Genomic DNA, 18687 nt, shown 5'->3' on the forward strand with positions numbered 1-18687 from the left:
GTATCATTTCTTGCATAAAAGATTAGTAGAATTCATTAGTGAATCATTCTCCTTCTCCTTCTCCTCCTCCCCTATCTGCCCCCCTCCTCTCCCTACCCCTCTTTCTTCTTCTTTAAATATTCATGGCACTTTTAAGGTTACTTTTTAATTGAGTGAGATTTGGTGGTTTATGTCTTTCATGAAAACCATGCTTACTTTGGAAAAAGAAAAGAGAGAATCTTTGCTTATTTACTTGTTTGTCTTCCCCATTAGATTGTTATAGTTTCCTTGAGAGTAAGGCAACTGCATTTTATTTTTAAGATTCCAGATCCAAGTATAGTGTGCCTATATGGTAAATATTCAGTAAATATTTCTTGAATAAATAAAAAGGTGGATGAATTTTTAGTGGGTCCACGAGGAGCATCATAGGGGAAATCCAGAGATAGATCAAGAGAGATTAAGATAAAAAAAGAAGCAGCAGCCCACAAAGAAAGACAGCACAAACATAATCAAGAGGAGCGAGGGCAGGGCCCAGTGAGGGAATTGCAGAGTGCATATCTTGGGGCATTGAGGTAGAAGTTAAGCTGGATTAAGATAAGCCAGAACTAAGCCAGAGGGTTTACTGAACAGAGGAGCTTGGATATTAGTCTGTGTACATTGGGAAGCCATTGAAGGTTTTTGAAAAGGGGAGTTCTAAGAACTCTCCTGTGTTTAAAAAGATGTTTCTGGGGGCACAATGTGGGACTGATTAGAGAACACAGAGACAAGAGGCAATGAAAGCAGTTCGGAGGCTGCTGAAATACTACTTCAGCGAGCAATAATGGAAACTCAAACTTGGCTGTGCTAGGAGTGTAAGGGAAAGAAAAGAGACTTTTTTCAAAAGTAAGATTCTTAAGGTCTCTGCACTTGGATCAGTGGTAAATGAAGAGATGACAGGTAATCCTGAGTTTGGGTGGACAGTGATGCCATTAACTAAGACACGGTTACCAGTCAACGGGCGGTTTTGCTGCAAAGAGGAACCATAACCACAGCCAAACAGAGGGTTCTGGAACTCAAGAAAATTGAATATTGTGCAGCCACATGCGTAGTAGTAAAAGCCAAAGCCACTGAGATAAATGAGAAGAGTGGATGGGAAGATGCCCTAGGAATGGAGCAAATACTCTATATGTGTAGAGAAAAAATAGAAAGCCGGTGACATTCTGGCAGAAGAGGAGAAGAGACAGGAAAGCGCAGAGATGTGAGTGTCTTTCAAGAAAGCATTTCTTCTGGAAAGATGTATGAAGAAATGCTTCAAAGATGAATCAAAGGCAGATAGATTCTAACTTGGCTTTATTTCTTTTCTGAAAATTAACTTATTTTATCACAGCATATTACTTTTTAGAAAAAAATGTTTATTTTTGAGGCAGAAAGAAAGAGTGTGAGTAGGGGAGGGGCAAAGAGAGAGGGGGTGGAGGATCCGAAGTGGGCTCTGTGCTCACAGCAGAGAGCCTAATGTGGGGCTCGAGCTCAGGCACCATGAGATCATGATCTGAGATGAAGTCAGACGCTTAACCAACTGAGCCACTCAGGCGCCCCTACCACGGCATCTTAAATTCTTCTTATTGCCTTAAAGCGAATAAATAATTTAGATTTTGATCATGATTTGAACGTCAGCCACTTGGCTTCTGAAATCAGCCAGTAAATCAACAAAAGCCAGAAGTCTCTGAATTTTAGTGTTCAAATAGAATCTAGAAAGTTAAAAATCACTTAGCATTTCGATTTATCATTTGATCATCTAATCAAGTTAATATTTAAACATTTTTTTCCCTGTAGAGTTTGGAAAGGTAGAATCTCAAAAGTTGGGGCACGTTCTGAAAAGTGTAGTTTAAATGTCATTGAATGTAAGGAAAGGAGTTCCAGTCAGAATAGAATAGCAGACTCACTCAGCTACGTCATACAACACATACATGATTTACACACATGCGTCATGGGTACTGATTTCTTTTCAGCGTGAATGCCCAAACAGCATCCTTAACTAGTAGAGAGTTTTAAGCGTTTCCACCTATTCTGTGATTTCTGCAAAAGAAACACAACTGCTTACTCGCCTTTCTTTTTGTTTGGTTCCACATTTATTTCAGCAGCGCTCAAGACTGGCTTTCCTCCACGCACCAACATAACTCCAGAACTGAAATCCGGAGTTTCCCTCTTCTGGATAAAAAAGATAAAGACAAAAGCCGTTTTGAACTTTCTTCTTTGCTGACCTATTAAGGCACTACAGCAGACCCTACCTTTGATTACTGATGCGGGTCTACGGTGGTCATCAAATATTATACAAGAAACTGTTTACATAGCAGCCCTTTTTACAGGTTTTAAATCTTCCCGAGCTGCCAGCTGGCAGACAGAGAGGTGCTTGTGTGCTAGTTGATTGAGGTAATTAACAGCCCCAACTGTCAGAAGGTGACAGCAGGCACAAAGTTCTTGCCCTGGGGTCACAGCTGGACTCCAACAACTTGCTCCTGATTTACCAGTAAAGTTAATAACGTAAGTAATATTGGTATTAAATTATAAAATCAAGGGTCAAATGAAAATTCTGGTTTGTGCCACAAATTCACTAGCAGCAAATTAGCGATAATGTCCTGTAGTTATTCTGCCCTCTTAAACGACCCCGGGAAAAATCTGCAAGTATCCGTTTTGGCTACAATATGTGGATTTTGATACGGTTAAAGAAGCAAGGTGGTGTCTTTCACTTGGATTTCTTTCCATACATGTAGCTATTAATAGGATTTAAGTTTAATGTTTAAGAAAATATCCTTCCCACCAGGCATTAATAGATCATGCTTAGAGCAGGTTTGTTTGTGATATCGAATTTAGTTTTATTGCGGTGTGTTTGGCTGAGCGCTGATATTAGATAATGCTTATCATCAGAGTATACTCGCTTAATTTTGCTTTGCAGTTCACATTGAGCACTTTCATGCACCATGTTACATTTTCTTTTTTAAAAAAATTTTTAACTTTTTTTTCTGAGAGAGAGAGAGAAAGAGAGAGCGAGCGAGCATGCGCAGGGGAGGGTCAGAGAGAGAGCAAGACACAGAATCTGAAACAGGCTCCAGGCTCTGAGCTGTCAGCACAGAGCCCGACGCGGGGCTCGTACCCACAAACCGTGAGATCATGACTTGAGACAGGTCCGCCGCCCAACCGACTGAGCCACCCAGGCGACACTCACCGTATTATGTTTTCTTACAGTGAACCTGGGGGAGAGGTTGGGGAAGGTAGAGAGTAGATGGATGGTAGATACACAAATAGATTGATAGATTCAGATAAGTATCATAAGCATATCTTTTAAAGCGATTTCAATTTTTAAGGTATAGCCATTATTATTGGAAACTTTCCAAAATCTTGAGAGAACAATTCAGGGGCCTTGCTAATTTGAATGAAATCTTAACTTCCCAAATTTTATTATACCTTTGTAGCAAAGGTCACATGTGATGTTACAAGAGAAACAAGCAGTTACAACTTCATGTAAAGATTTTCTTTCACATATCCATAGATTCCTAGATATTGTGTACTATCATGGACTTATGATTATCTAAAAAACAATTATTAGGTTTGTTTATTTATAAAATCTGTAAGAATTATATTTTTAGCCTTGTCAAAGAAATTACATAGGGGCGCCTGGGTGGTTTAGTCGGTTAAGGGTTCAACTTCTGCTCAGGTCATGATCTCACGGTTCCTGAGTTCGAACCTGGCATTGGGCTCTGCTGTCAGCGCAGAGTCCGATTCAGATTCTCTGTCCCCTTCTCTCTCTCTGCCCCTCCTCTGCACCTCCCCTCTCTCTTTCTCTCTCTTTCAAAAATAAATAAATAAACACTAAAAGTTTTAAAAACAGAAATTACATAAATATGGAAATTTAACTTTTCTGGAAATGAGTCATGCAATGTGCTCAGTGTTCACACAGATTTTAAAACGCACTTACAAACATCGACTTCTTTGAATTATGGTTCCATCTCTAGTCTTAGACATGTAGGGGACTGAATGCAGAAATCCAGAAGAAACTTAACAGGTTATCTTTAGTCTCTTCATCTTTGGAAACTGAGTAAAGTGCTAGGCTGAATCAAACAAGCAAGCTTTTTTCTAAATCTAATTGTTTACTACAAATTATAACACTTTGCTAAGAACTCTAGGAAGAAAAATAACTTTAAGATATAGTTTCTACTGTTTAAGAAGTTTAGTGTCCAGGTGGGAATAGAAAGAATAAAATTATAAAAATAAACAAGTATGTGATAATTTAAGTTGTATAAGACTCATTGGATGGAAAGGCAGGTGAGAAAAGTCTCAGTTTGATAAGGTAAGTTTGCCTGGAGTGTAAGGCCCTGAATTTCTGAGGGTGGATTTGATATTGATAAGCTATTAAAAGTTTTTCAAGAAGAGAGTACAATGATGAAGTTTTTAGAAATTAATTTTATAGTCAAGTTCAGAGCAGAATTTATTGAGCAACAGTAGGAGGTAGAGAAATGGTCAGAAACTTTCAATGACCATGTGGAGGAAAGAGATGAAAAGATAAAGATATAGGGGTATCTGGTTGGCTCAGAGGGTTAAGCATAGGACTCTTGATTTTGGCCCAGGTCATGGTCTCATGGTTCCTGAGATGGAGTCCCACAGTGAGCTCTACACTAACAGCGTGGAGCATGCTTAGGATTCTTCCTCTCATCTCTCTCTCTGCCCCTAGCCTGCTCATGCTGTTTCTCTCTCTTTCTCTAAATAAACTTTAAAAAGTTATATATATAGACATATATATTATATGTTATACATATATATGTATATGTATACATACACATATGTTTGTATATATATGTATTTGTATATATACATACATCTGTACATATATGTATATATATTATATATATGTATTTATGCTACATCTACACAAAATGTAGATTATTTCTTAGTTGGTTTATACCTCCCTTTGGCAAGTCACTTCTCTTTTATTAGAGGCTTTAAATAAACCTCTAAGCCTTTGAAGACATTTTACTGCCATTCTAGAAAAAGGGAAGACAACCATTTGAATGTCAGCACAAAGGATTTGAAATTCACCACTGAGTCCCCATCTAGGAAACTGCATTGGGCCTAAGGAGGCTCAAAGGTGTGGGTCTGGCCTGCCAGGGTCTACTAAGGTCCTGGCTTAGATGATTGTAGAAAGTCCCACCTGAAATGTGTGACATGATTAAGAACCATTCTAGTACATCTAACATAGCCCGACATTTAGGAGCTCAGTCTCTAATTCAGAAGACATGTCCCCCAACACAGCTGACCCTTCATGAACAAAACTTGCTAGGTAAAATTCCTTAGCCTCTTATAGAGCCTAGAATATAATAATTTGAATCCAAAGTGAATATTAGAACATTGATAAAGACTCTTCTTAGAAATTATAATACTGATAAACAAACATTGGAGTTCAGTTAGCCTAAATCTTCAAATGATTGAATTTTCTGTCTTCCAATGCACTTCAAAAAGCTTTTTTATTATGGAAATTTTTACACATAAAAATAGGGAACAGTAGAATGAATTTCAATGTACCCATGACATAGTTCAATAGCTGTCATTTTTTCAACCTTATTTCATTTATCCCCTAACTTTTATGGGAAATTTTTTTTTAAATTTTAAAAATCAAGCTTAAAACATCATACCTTTCATTTGAAAATCCTGACAAGAAAAAGGCTCTATTCTTTCATTTTATTTACCAACTTTAAAAACATATCTTAGGAATAATAAATCTTTGCTTATACATAGGATTTTTAAAAAAAAAAACATTGTGTTTTTTAATTTGCTTATGGTTTTTATTTTTGTCACGAAAAACCTGTGAATGTGCATGTGTGGGCGTGTGTATGTGCGTGTGTGTGTTCAAAATTATCATTCTTTCCCTTTTCTTTTCTTTTTTTTTTTTTTTGCTTTTTAAGCTCTAAAGGAATTTACCCATGTCATTTCTTAGTACTTGTATGATTTCAAATCTTACATTTGGATCTGATTAGTTTGGAATTTATTACGTGAAAAAAACATCCAATCTTAAGTATTTGCATATGCTTATTCGCTTGACAGTTGGGATCCTTTTGTTGACTCCTTTGTCTTCAGATTCATCCAACTTTACAGAGCCCTAATTTTTGACACTTTTTCTTCACTTACAATCTCTAGTCAGTCACTATACCGTTAGATTTCTTTATATTAAAGGTCCCATATTAAGCAACTGGGACACAGAGAGGAATAGTTGTAGTGCTTATAATCCATATGGATATATAGACAACTAGACAAGTAATTGGGATGTAGCCCATCAGGTCCCTCCGTAGGAACTTCTAAGTGAGTACAGAGACTCAACCTAGACCCAGGTGATGAGGAGAAACTTCCAGGAGGACATTCAATCTCACTAATTTTTAAGGATAAAGTGGGAATCAATTAGGGAAAGTGGTATTGAGGTTGCAGGAAGAAGACTCTGGATTCCAGTAAAAGGAAGCAGCATGTGTAAAGACAGAAACCAGAGACAGAATGATACCTTCTGAGAATTACCAGCAGTTTCTTATACTATAGCGAATACAAGACTAGAGACATAGCAGCTTGCTTTTATGGAGTGTTTACTGTGTACCAGCCACTGGACTAAGAATTTTACAAGCATCATTTCTTTTAATCCCTACAACCATGCAAATGCAACAGTACTATTATATTCTTTATTTTTCAGGATGGGAAACCAGAGACGTGAAGTAACTTTCTAGAATCACACAGCTAGGTAGAGGTAGAGCCAGGTTTTGAATACATATTGTCTGGCTCCAGGGCCCAAGTTCTTAATGGCTCCACTGTAGTGCCTTAGAGAATCTGGTGGGTCACCAAATGGTTTTCAGCAGAAGAAGGATGTATTTAACTTTTAAAAGATCCATCTGGAGGAGAATGTATTAGAAAGGCATTGATAAATGTGTGGAGATTATTTAGGAGCTTAATGCAGACTGTATGGGAAATGATAGTTCTAGAGCTGACCTGAGCGGTTGTAGTGGGGAGATACAGGGATGAAGATATTTAATAGGTGAGCCTCACTCTCTCACTGGACGGGTAAAGGAAGACTGGAAAAATGGATTTGGTTTTGGCAGCTGAATGAATGGTGGTACATTAATTACCGAATAAGCTACAACATAAAATTTGGGGCTATCTCGGTGGAATGTATCATCTATATGATCATTTAGGCAGCAGTTGGGAACCAATGAAGTTTAATGATAAGATGATAATATTTAGTACATAACTCTGTCAGATGGTTAAGTTTATTGTGGCCTGAGATGTTTTACCCAACAGTGTTACTTACTAATAGGACATGTGGGCAATTACCAAACATGACCAAACACAGATGTTTACTAGAATTCCGCAATCGGCTGAACTATCTTTCATAGCCCTAATCTCCTAACACATTTTTGGTTTATAACCCTGGATAATACCTTTCCCTGGAGGATATCTGTGAAAGATTGTGGGGATTATTTTTGCAGAATTAGAATTGCCCAATGTTTTCTTAATGTATCGTTTGACAAACATGTCAAAATAAAACTCAGTTTTTACAATTAAGCTAAAGAGGCATTTTTCTAGTTTAAAAACTTGGCTTTTCAGTCACCATTTATTGGCACTTGCCAAATATGGTATTTGTTTAGAACATACTTTCTTTGAACATTCATGTCTTTGTGACTCAGTCTAGACTGTTGTCTTTTGCTCCTTATTAGGGTTCTTGAGAAAATGTAGTGGGTAAAGGAGATAACTGTTCAGCTATTTAATGTGCTTCATACAGAGTGGTGGTTCTAAACAGCTCTATAGTAAGATTTCTTTATATTACTTTTTATATTCTCTAGGCATGTCAAGGTTTTTTTCTTGTTGTTGCTATTGTTTAGATGAGTGCACGAAAGTGGGGGAGAGCGACCAAGGGAGAGACAGAGAGAGAGAGAGAAAGAGAGCGAGCGAGCACTGTGGAGCCCAGCTCGCAGCTAGAGAGGACCCTGAGATCATGATCTGAGCCAAAGTCAAGAGTGGGCCACTCAACCGACTGAGCCACCCAGGTGCCTCAGCATTTCAAGGTGGTTGTTTTTTTTTTAAAATTGTACTGTACTTCATTATTAATTTGTAACTTTTTCCCCCCATTTCATATCAGATTTTCTGATCAACATGAAATAGCCAATGCTGCCTAAATGAACCAATAAAATTCCAGTCTAAATTAAAAAACCATGACCTGAGGATTAGTCTGTACAACTTCACCTTAGGTAAATGCAATATTTCAATTAAACAACATAGACAATGATTCACTAGCTTTTATCAGTTAGGATTTGATTTGGTTGAACTTAACAAGGCCCAAAATAGCAGTGGCTTCAAATAGGCTTATTTCTCTTTAACCTAATATCCCAAAGTAAGGATTCTGGGGCTAATATGACAACCCTGCTCCATGAAGCATTAGAGAAAATACACTCACTACACTACCATCCCTAGGTGTAGTAGGCTGATAATGGCCCCAAAAGATATCACATCCTAATCCTGAAAACCTTAAATATTATCTTATTTGGGAAATGTGAATAAGTTAAAAATTTTGAGATGGAGAGTTTATGTTGGAAGATTCATGTGGATCCTAAATATGTCCTTAAAAATGGAGGGAGAGGGAGATTTGACACACATACAGAGGGGAAGGTGATGCAAAAACAGAGCAGAGAGTGATTTTGAAGATTTGAAGATTTTGATCTTAGAGATCAGAATAATATAGCCATAATATAGCCAGGAATTTCATTCTAAAATTTGAATTCAAAGAACAGAAGATTCTCCCTTAGAGACTCTGGAAAGTGCATGGCTTCAGACACTCTGACTTGGGCTCAGGGATACTAAGTTTGGTCTTCTAGCATCCAGAACTATGAAGGAATAAATTTCTTTTGTTTTAGTTACCAAGTTTGTTGTAATTTGTTACAGCTGACACAGGCCACCAATACACCAGGAGATGGTACATATTCTCATGGCTCAAGATAGGCAAATATCTCACCTACCTTCTGAATGAGAATGCAGACAGAGGAAGGTATGTGCACATTCACTCACTTATCCATTCAACGAATATGTATAGCGAGCCTGTTTGATGCCAGGCATTGTTCTAAATATTTGGAATACACCAGTGAAAAACACAAAGACTCCTCTTTCTTTTTGGAACATATATACTAGCAGTTGAAGACAAATGTAGTTAAACCATAAGATAAGCAAATCATATATAATGTTAAAAGATAAAAAAAATCAATAGAAAGAAAGAAAACTATGTAGCAGAGTAAGGGGGATTATGAAGGTCATTCAGAAGTGAAGCAAGTTGCAGTTTTAAATACACTAATCATGATAGGCTTTGTTTCATTGAATAGGATTTGAGAAATGACCTAGAAAGGTGAAAGTTGGCCAATAGAATATATAAGATAAGAGCTCTATAGGAAGAAGAGACAGCTAGAGTGGGAACTTTGAGATATGAGATTGCCTTCTATGTTTTGGAAACAGTAAAGAGGCCAGTGTGATCGAGTACAGTGAAAATAGTACATGAGGTCATATAGACAAGGAGAAGACAATCAAGTAGGACCTTGTAAGTAATAGTAAGCTACTTGATTATTTAAATGGAAAGTATGAGCTGAGAAGTGACATGATCTAAATATAAGAAGGATCATTATAGCTGCATTGTTGAGAACAGATTGGTGAGGGTCAGAGGTAGACTCAGAGAGACCTATTAGGTAATTTCTGTAATAACCCAGGTGAGATATAATAGTAGTTCACATAAGGGTTGTAACAGCACAGATGGAAATACGTTGCAGGTTTCTGGAAGGTGGTGAAGTTACTAATTTATGTCAGATTTTAATAAGTGAAAAAAGCATGCTGTGGTCTCCAAACTAATCACTAAAAGGAGTAATTTACCACTGAGAACAAACAAAATAAGACATAAAATATTTCATTAATTGTATAGAAAGGAAGAGGGAAAATGGAACGTAAGACAGGTAGGGAGGAGAAAAAAAGCAAATAGTAAGATAGCTTATTTAAACCTCAAGATATCAGGATTTAGATTAAATATTGCATGACAAAGACTCTCATTAAAAATATATCAAATTCCTTTAAAAAGCCAGCTTTGTGCTACTGATAAGGGATATACCTTGAATATAAAAACAACAAAGAATTGAATGCAAAAGGATGAAGAATCGCCCGCAAAGCAAACTAACGAATACTAACTTTGATTTTAGACAAGAAACATAACTAGAAATAAAGAAGGACATTGTGTAATGATGAAAGTAAAATACAGCAAGATGATTTAGGAATTTAAAATTTGCACGACTTTGTACACTGCTTGACAAGACACAAAGCAAAAGGTGACATAACTAAAAGAACAAGTAGAATATCACCATCATTTGAGGACATCTCTCAGTAACTGATAAAATAAGCAGAAAAAATCAGTAAGAATATAAATACAATTCACTTATCGGATGGAATTAAATATCTAGAGCACTGCATACAAGAACTGAAGAATATATATTTTCAAATGTAGCTGTCACATTTATCAAAATTGGCCATAAAAATAAATAAATACAGATTAAGCAGGAAATTTCTAACATAATCACCAATATAATTCTTAAAAGTACATGAGTAAAAATAAACGATGGAAATTAGAAAATACTTTAAACTGAATAGTTATGAAGATACAATACATAGATATCTTGTGGGGAAATGAGATATAAATTTACAATTCTCAATTTATATATTAGAAAAAAGGTAAATAATAAATTATTTAAAGTATCTATCTCAAGGAGGTGTGAAAAGAGTAACAAATTAAACAAAGAAAGTTGAAGATAGAAAATAATAAAAACAACAGCAATCCCTGAAATAATTCTTTTTTGAAAATAAAAAAATTGATAACCATCTGGAAAGATTGATAGAGGAAAAACAAGAGTTACTAATGTCATGAAAGAGGAATGATCACCACATATTCTATAAATTGCAATAAATTCAAAAATTTGGATGAAATGGGCTACTTCCTAGAAGAACATAACCTATCAAAACTAAAACAAAAAATTTAAAAAATGTGAAGAGTCTTGGGGCGCCTGGGTGGCTCATTTGGTTAGGCATCCAACTTTGGCTTATAATCTCGCAGTTCGTGAGTTCAAGCTCCACATCAGGCTCTGTGCTGTCAGCCCAGAGCCTGGAGCCTGCTTTGAATTCTGTGCCTCCCTCTCACTCTGACCCTCCCCTGCTCACACTCTGTCTCTGTGTCTCTTTCTCTCTCAAAAATAAACATTAAAAAAATTTTTTTAATGTAGAGTCTTATATCAGCTATGGTAATTGAGTCTATAATTAAAAGATTCTTTGCAATAAATCTTCTAGGACTAGTTGTCTTTACTAAAGTGAGTTCTAAGACACATTTAGGAAAGACGTAACTCCAATATTAACATATTCTTCTAAAAATAAAAAGAGAGGGAATATTTTCCAATTTGTTTCATAAAGCCAGCTTAATGAAAACATTAAGTTTTCATTAATAATTAAAAATTAAAACATTCCATTCATTAAAAAGAGATATTGGAAACTTAGAAATGAGATGGAAACTTCATTAATTGAGCAAAGGATAGTTATGAAAAATATACAGTAAATATTATACCATATGGTGAAACAGTGAACACTTTCTGAAATCAGAAACAAGAAGGTTGTGACATACAAATGGTATTCAAAGGCATGGTGCTTGATGAGCTCAGCAAGAAACTGTACACGGAGAAGGCGACTAAGATGTGAGTCCTGGAGAACTCCACCATTAAGATGTCATGGAAAAGAGGAAAGTACAAAGGAGATTGAGAAGGAATTCTGTATGAGTTAGAAAGAAATTAAGAGAACAAGTCAGGAAAAAGAAACATCGAAGAAGAGGGAAGCATGAACTGAGTCAAATACCACTGTCCAGTCTAGATAAGGACAGAGAAATGACAACTTGAGTGAACAACCTGGAAATCAGAAGAGTGGTTGAGAGTAGTAGTTTTGATAAAGTAGGAAAGTATTGGGAACAGTGAGTTTTCACATGTCTTCTGAAAAATTTTCAGCAAAGGGGAGAAAAGAAATGAAATGGTAGCTGGCAAGATAAATAAGGTAAGAGGAGATTCTTTTAAGAGATAGATGAAATACCATCATGTTTTTGTGTTGATACAAATGGTCTAAGAGAAAGGAAAAGTATCAGTGATCTAGGAGAGATGGGGGAGAATTACTGGAATGAAACCCTGCAGAAGGCAAAAGGAATGGGATCAAGTGCATAGGAGGGGCAATTGGCAAGAATAAGAGGTAGCAGGAGGGGTCTGTGAGTTGCCTATAACTTCCCCTCACTCACCATTGACCAGAACTATGCATGTGACCGCATCTATGTACTGTAAGGAAGACTGAGATTCAATCCTCCTTCTCACTGGCTATATGCCTAGCTCTCTGTTATTATTTTCTAAGTGCTGAGGATGAAACATATGGGAATTTAAGTGGGGAGCACTAGAAACATCTGATATACTAACATTTTCTCAGCTACTACAGTTTTTTTTTTAATTTTTTTTTATGTTTTAATTATTTCTGAGAGACAGAGAGAGAGAGCATGAGCAGGGGAGGATCAGAGAGAGAGGGAGACACAGAATCTGAAACAAGCTCCAGGTTCTGAGCTGGCTGTCAGCACAGAGCTGGAAGGGGGGCTCAAACCCACGAACCCTGAGATCATGACCTGAGCCAAAGTCAGACACCCAACTGACTGAGCCACCCAAGCGCCCCTCAGCTACTACAGTTTTAAACATTGGAGGGACTATGGGACATTTATTTAGCTTTCTGATATCAATTGGTAATTCATTTACACTGAGATGGTTTTAACAACTTAAGATAAAATAGAGGTGAAGGGAATTAGCATTTATTGAGTGACTTTTACATGTCAGTCCTTTGATAAACTGTCTCATTAAAACTTTAATTATCCCATCAGGCACACATGATCATACTTACCTTATTGACAGATAAACTGAAACTCAGATTGGTTAATAATTACTTGAATTTATGCAGCTAAGAAAGCCAGATATACCCTTGGGTCTATCCTGGAATAAGACTGAACACACTATTGCCACAGCCTTTAGATGTATTGGAAATATATATTTTTTATTTATTTAAAAAATTTTTTAATGTTTTTTTAAATTTATTTCTGAGAGAGAGAGAGAAAGACAGCATGAGCAGGGTAGAGTCAGAGAGAGAGGGAGACACAGAATCCGAAGTAGGCTCCAGGTTCTGAGCTAGCTGTCAGCATAGAGCCCAACGTGGGGTCGAACCCATGAACCGTGAGACCATGACCTGAGCTGAAGTCGGATGCTTAACCAACTGAGCCACCCAGGCGCCCCAGAAATATATACTTTTTAAATTCTGAAATAAACCCTATCCTCCACCAGTGTGAATTAACCTCCTCTTTTTGCTTTCCTGGCATTTTATCTATGTCTGTGCTATAACATTTATCTCATTTGTTTTTTAATGTATATTTATGTGTCTATGCTAAGTGTCTCTTCCATGCCTCTCACCCTTCCATAATTGTGTGAAGAGTTCTTTAGGAACTGTGATTTATCTTGTTTAGGTTTGTATCCTATTTTTAATACAGAGGGACATAGAAATAATATTGTCGAATAAATGAGTGGATAAATACACTTTAAAACACATTAAAAGTCTTAATAGGCACAAAATACACTGACTGTTTAGAAAAAGATTGACATATCATGGGGCACCTGGTGGCTCAGTCGGTTAAGTGTCTGACTCTTGATTTCAACTTGGAACATGATCTTTGGATTCAAGAGATTAAGCTCCATGTTGGGCTTTGCGATGACAGCTCAGAGCCTGTTTGGGATTCTCTCTCTCCCTCTCTTTCTGACCCTCCCCCACTCATGCTCTCTCTCTCTCTCAAAATAAACACATAAAAAGCATTTAAGAAAAAAGGGGGAAAAAAGAAAAAGATGACAGATCAGACTACATTACAATTAGGGAATTTCATTTCTCTAAAGACATAATTAAGAAAGTATTACAGAAATTCCCAGGTATTTTCCAAACATCCCTAAAATGCTTTAACTGTTTCAATGTCGTAACATAAATTCATGTTGCTTTAAGAATATTTGTGCAATAACCCTCCTACACTGTTGGTGGGAATGTAAACTGGTACGGCCCCTCTGGAAAACAGTGTGGAGGTTCCTCAGGAAACTAACAATAGAACTCCCCTATGACCCAGCAATAGCACTGCTAGGAATTTACCCAAGGGATACAGAAATGCTGATGCATAGGAGCACATGTACCCCAATGTTCATAGCAGCACTCTCCACAATAGCCAAAACATGGAAAGAGCCTAAGTGTCCATCAACAGATGAATGGATCAAGAAGATGTGGTTTATCTATACCATGGAATACTCCATGGCAATGAGAAACAATGAAATCTGGCCATGTGTAGCAACATGGATGGACCTTGAGGGTGTTATGCTGAGCGAAATAAGTCAGGCAGAGAAGGACAAATATCATATGTTTGCACGTATAGGAGGATTAGGAGGAACTTGACAGAGGAACAAGGGGGAGAAGAAGGGGGGAAATGGTGGGGGAAAGGGAGAGAGGCAAACCATGAGAGACTCTTGAATGCTGACAAAAACTGAGGACTGATGGATGTGGGGGGGAGGAGGGATGGGCATGGAGGAGGGCACTTGTGGGGATGAGCTCTGAGTGTTATGTGGAAACTAATTTGACAATAAACTATTTGTAAAAAAAAAAAAAAAGAATATTTGTGCAATAATTAAGCCTTAACCCAGACAAAATGTTAAATTAATTGCAAAATGATAGATTCCTTTACAGGGATAGCATTTCTTTCGCTGCAATTCTGCATGAAATTGTTTCCTCCATCTAAAACGAATTAATTTGTTCCTACTGAGACATCATTACCATTTTAATTTAAGTTAATATGCCTCTAATTTTATTAACACTCCCATTGTCACAATCACTTCTTTCATTGCTTTTATTTCAGAAAAAGTTAGTTCTTTGTGTAAGAAGCATGTTTAAGTCATTTTCTTTGTGACCCAAATTTAAAGCATTTATTAAAATTATTAGCTATTATGTGACTATTTAGTAATTTGTGACTATTCCCATTACAAAGTTTAAACTTTTTTGGCTTTAATTTGTGAGTGGAAGAGTCGCTTCAGGAATGTAGGCATTTATTTTTTAAATTTCAACCCAAGGATCTTTAACAAAACTAGTTAACTTACAGTATTTTCAATTTTTGACTTTGGAAAAGAAGAATGAAAAGAAAGGCTATTTTTTGAATCATTAGATCTTTTCCATCTGTTATTTTGTTAGTCATCAGACCAATTTGGAAATAGGTACTATAACCAGATTGCTGAGATGAAAATGTTGAGGCCTAGAAGATTTAAATTTCTTGCCCATAGTCATAAGGTATTGACTAGTGGAGCCTGATTTTAAATCCCTAGATGTGGTACCTCAGAGCTCATGAATCTGTTTTTGTCAAGGTCATTATTAACCTCCATTTGCCATTATCTGCCATCATCTTCCTCTAGAGTAGTAGAGAAGTACAGGAAGTAGCGTAGTATTTGGCAAAATTGATCACTCTTTCCTTCTCTTTCGTCCCAAAAGTCAGTTCCCTCTATTAAATGTTGATTTTCACAGACCAGAAATACAAAATAATAGTAGAAACAGGACCCAGTTGGAAGTGACCGGCCTGACATTACATGACCCCTGCTACAGCAACTTGAACTGAATAAGAGGCATATATCCTAAAGGTTGAAAATGAACAGGATTTTGATCCTTCATTCCCTTGCCTCCGACCCAAGCTCTCCCCAAGTTATAAAGAGTCATCCATGAGAAGCAGCAGATAAGACACCTCTCTTCCCCAATGAAGGGTATATCATCAGGAGAATTTGTTTGGATGATGCATAACCTGAGGATGACATTTCACACAAGGAAAAACTGGTACCGAAATATGGACGGGGAGACTAAGCTGTGAAAGGACAAGGACAGGGAAAGGGCATTTCTCTCCTCTCTGCTTATCAGATCCTATCACGCAGTCCTCTGAGCTGGGGAAGGACTGGCTAATTCCTCTTCTTCAGAGTCCTTTCCTGCTTATCTTCTTCTTTTTTTCTTTTTTCTTTGCTTTTGCTCTTTCCTGAAAAGTTATCATCACAGGACACAGACTATTTTTGTGAAGCCCTCACTTAGCTGCCTTAAGAATGACTTAGATAATGAGCTCCTAGAAGGCAATGATTTCTTTCCCATATTCAGTTTTCTTTTCTTTTACTTTAACTTGTCTCTCTCAGAAGACTCACCGTGGACCCCTTTATGTTCTTTCATGGCTTTTTCATATTCCTTCTGGTATCTTCAGCCTTGCAATTCCACTTGTCCTTCTTCTCTTTGGACATTTCCCTCCATGTCTTGTTTTCCTGCTTGGAAAGATCCATAAGACTAATGTTAAGAAGGTCTGACCTGATCTTTTCTCACTCAGTATTGAGCCACAGGATCTATGCATAAATATGCCTTTTGGGGGCTGAGGGGACTGAGGTCTTTGTCCTTCTCCAAAGGCCTCTTGCAACCTTTATGACCCTTGGTCTTTTTGAAGTAGTTCCTCTTCTTTTCACTCCAGGAACTGTCATCCTCATTATTGGCGGAACTGACAGAGGACTTGCTGTCAAATCTCTCTGCCATTTCTTCCTCCTCCCCTGAGCTGAGTGACTTCTTAGTTCCTTCTCTCATGTCGTCTCTACTGTTGATGGCATTCTCTAAGTAGTCATCCTTTCATCAGCTCCAAGTGGGCATGGTACTCATCTTCATCACAGTTAGGGACCTGTTCATTGTAGTTTGGTGAACACTCTCTTTCAATATTTCATTTTTGATGTTGAACTTTTTGCATTAACAGAGTAAGTTTCCCATGCACCTGCCTCTCTATGCTTCTGAAGGTGTACTGAGTGTGCTGCTTGGTCTCAATATCAAAGTCAAAGGAGCAAGTGGGGGTAAAGCCACAGGTAAAGTTGACAAAGGAGATTTTGTCAACGCAGATATACATGGGTGGCTTGTGAACCTAGATAAACCTTGCTCCAGCAGATGCAGTAGTCTTGAGCTTGCCTTACAGGAGCAGGTGATGCATATGCACTGGGTCCCTGAATGCCCTTGGAAGTTGCCTGGAAACTTGTGGTTCACTAGTGTTTTTATGACCTGATTAACCATCTTTTGAGGGGTCTTGACATGTTCTAGGTGATCTGCTTGTCAAAATGCTTCTTTATCTCTTCCTCATTCATAATGGGGGTTAAGAAAATGTCCTTGTTCTTGGAGAAAAGGAGGATCAGGAAGTGGGATTAGGTTTGGTCCTGCCTGATGGGCAGATCCAGGCTAATCACAAAAAACTTCTGGTGCTGGTCATTGTAGAGTAGTAAAAAGTGATTAGGTATCATAGTTAGGGGATCTCATAGTCAAAGAACTTACTGTGCAAGTGCAGAAGGTTGGGGTAGATCCAAATGTTCCCATAATCCCAGACGTTAGGCATTACAGCTTCTGGAAGATGCATCTATGTACATTGTGGCATGTATTGGTCAAAGGCTTCAGTCAGGTCCACACCAGCTTCTAGGGTGGGAGACACAGAGAAGTACACCTCCGTGAGAGAGATTTCGGCATCTATGTTCTGGTGGAATTCTGGGGTCACCACATTCTTGCCCATGATGCACTGGGACATGTTGCTAAGGGGTATTTAAAAAAGCAGATGGTCACCAATGTCAAAGGAAAGCAGCAGTCTACCAAACTTCACCGTCCCTCATGTTTTGCCCTTTATAAATAGACCCTTCACCATTAGTCCAAGGCAATAGTGAGTTTTGAAGAAATCAGAGTTTCCTAAACCCAGATTCATAAGCCATCACTTGTACACCTGGCTGGTCTTTGTGAGAAATTTGTGTCTATGATCCGGAACTATACTGTACTAGATGACTTCCATTAACACTCCAGCCTATCCATTTTGCCTGTCTTGCTATCCTTAAATATTACACCCAGGTGCCTCAACCTTAGCCAATTATCATTCATGGAGCCTTTCACTTCTGATAGGTACCTTGAACTCCTGAGTTTCTGCCACGAGAATAAAGATTTGTATTACTTACTTGTTCCCTGCTGTTTTCTCATTACAGCACAGAGCCTATTTTGCACTCACTAAATATTTGTGGAATAAATGAAAGAATTAAGGAATGTATGTCTTTTATAGAACAGCTTCGGATGGGCAGTATAGGTTTATGTCATAGCTGTGCCTTTATAAACATCAACAATACCTCACTAATAATAAATATTGTTTCTATAAATGACACCAATGTTTACCCTATCACTCACATAAAAAATACTAAGGGCTTCCTGTTTCTGGTTCCACACGTAATGAGTTTGGAAATTGTCCCTTTATTCTAATAACAAGTAGAATGCTGAACAGACAGAAAAATCAACAGCTCTTCTAGGATACAAAAGAGAAATGAGAACACAGGGCCCTTAAGATTGGAGACACAGGCGAATAGAAATAGCCATAGCTCACTGGAGCAGAGACTTATGTGTGGAAATTGCCATGTGAAACAGGTATTATTGGAACCTAACTGCCTTGGGGGGGGGCCCAAATTCCAGTTGCTCTAGCTTTCCATGTGGAATAGGAGAAATATCCAATTCTAACCTAGTCTAGCCATT

General features: G+C 37.6%; 1 long non-coding RNA gene across 1 annotated transcript; it reads right to left on the reverse strand.

The window, feature by feature from the left end:
• Positions 1–2069: 2069 nt before the first annotated feature.
• Positions 2070–17641, reverse strand: LOC144244385 (uncharacterized). Its single transcript, XR_013338930.1, has 3 exons — positions 17464–17641; positions 16314–16427; positions 2070–2166 (listed from the first exon to the last, which is right to left on the reverse strand). It is a non-coding gene; the product is annotated as an uncharacterized LOC144244385 (long non-coding RNA).
• Positions 17642–18687: the final 1046 nt, after the last annotated feature.

This window comes from Crocuta crocuta, unplaced genomic scaffold (assembly GCF_008692635.1).
Source record: "Crocuta crocuta isolate KB4526 unplaced genomic scaffold, BGI_CrCroc_1.0 scaffold158, whole genome shotgun sequence".
Lineage (NCBI taxonomy): Eukaryota > Metazoa > Chordata > Mammalia > Carnivora > Hyaenidae > Crocuta > Crocuta crocuta.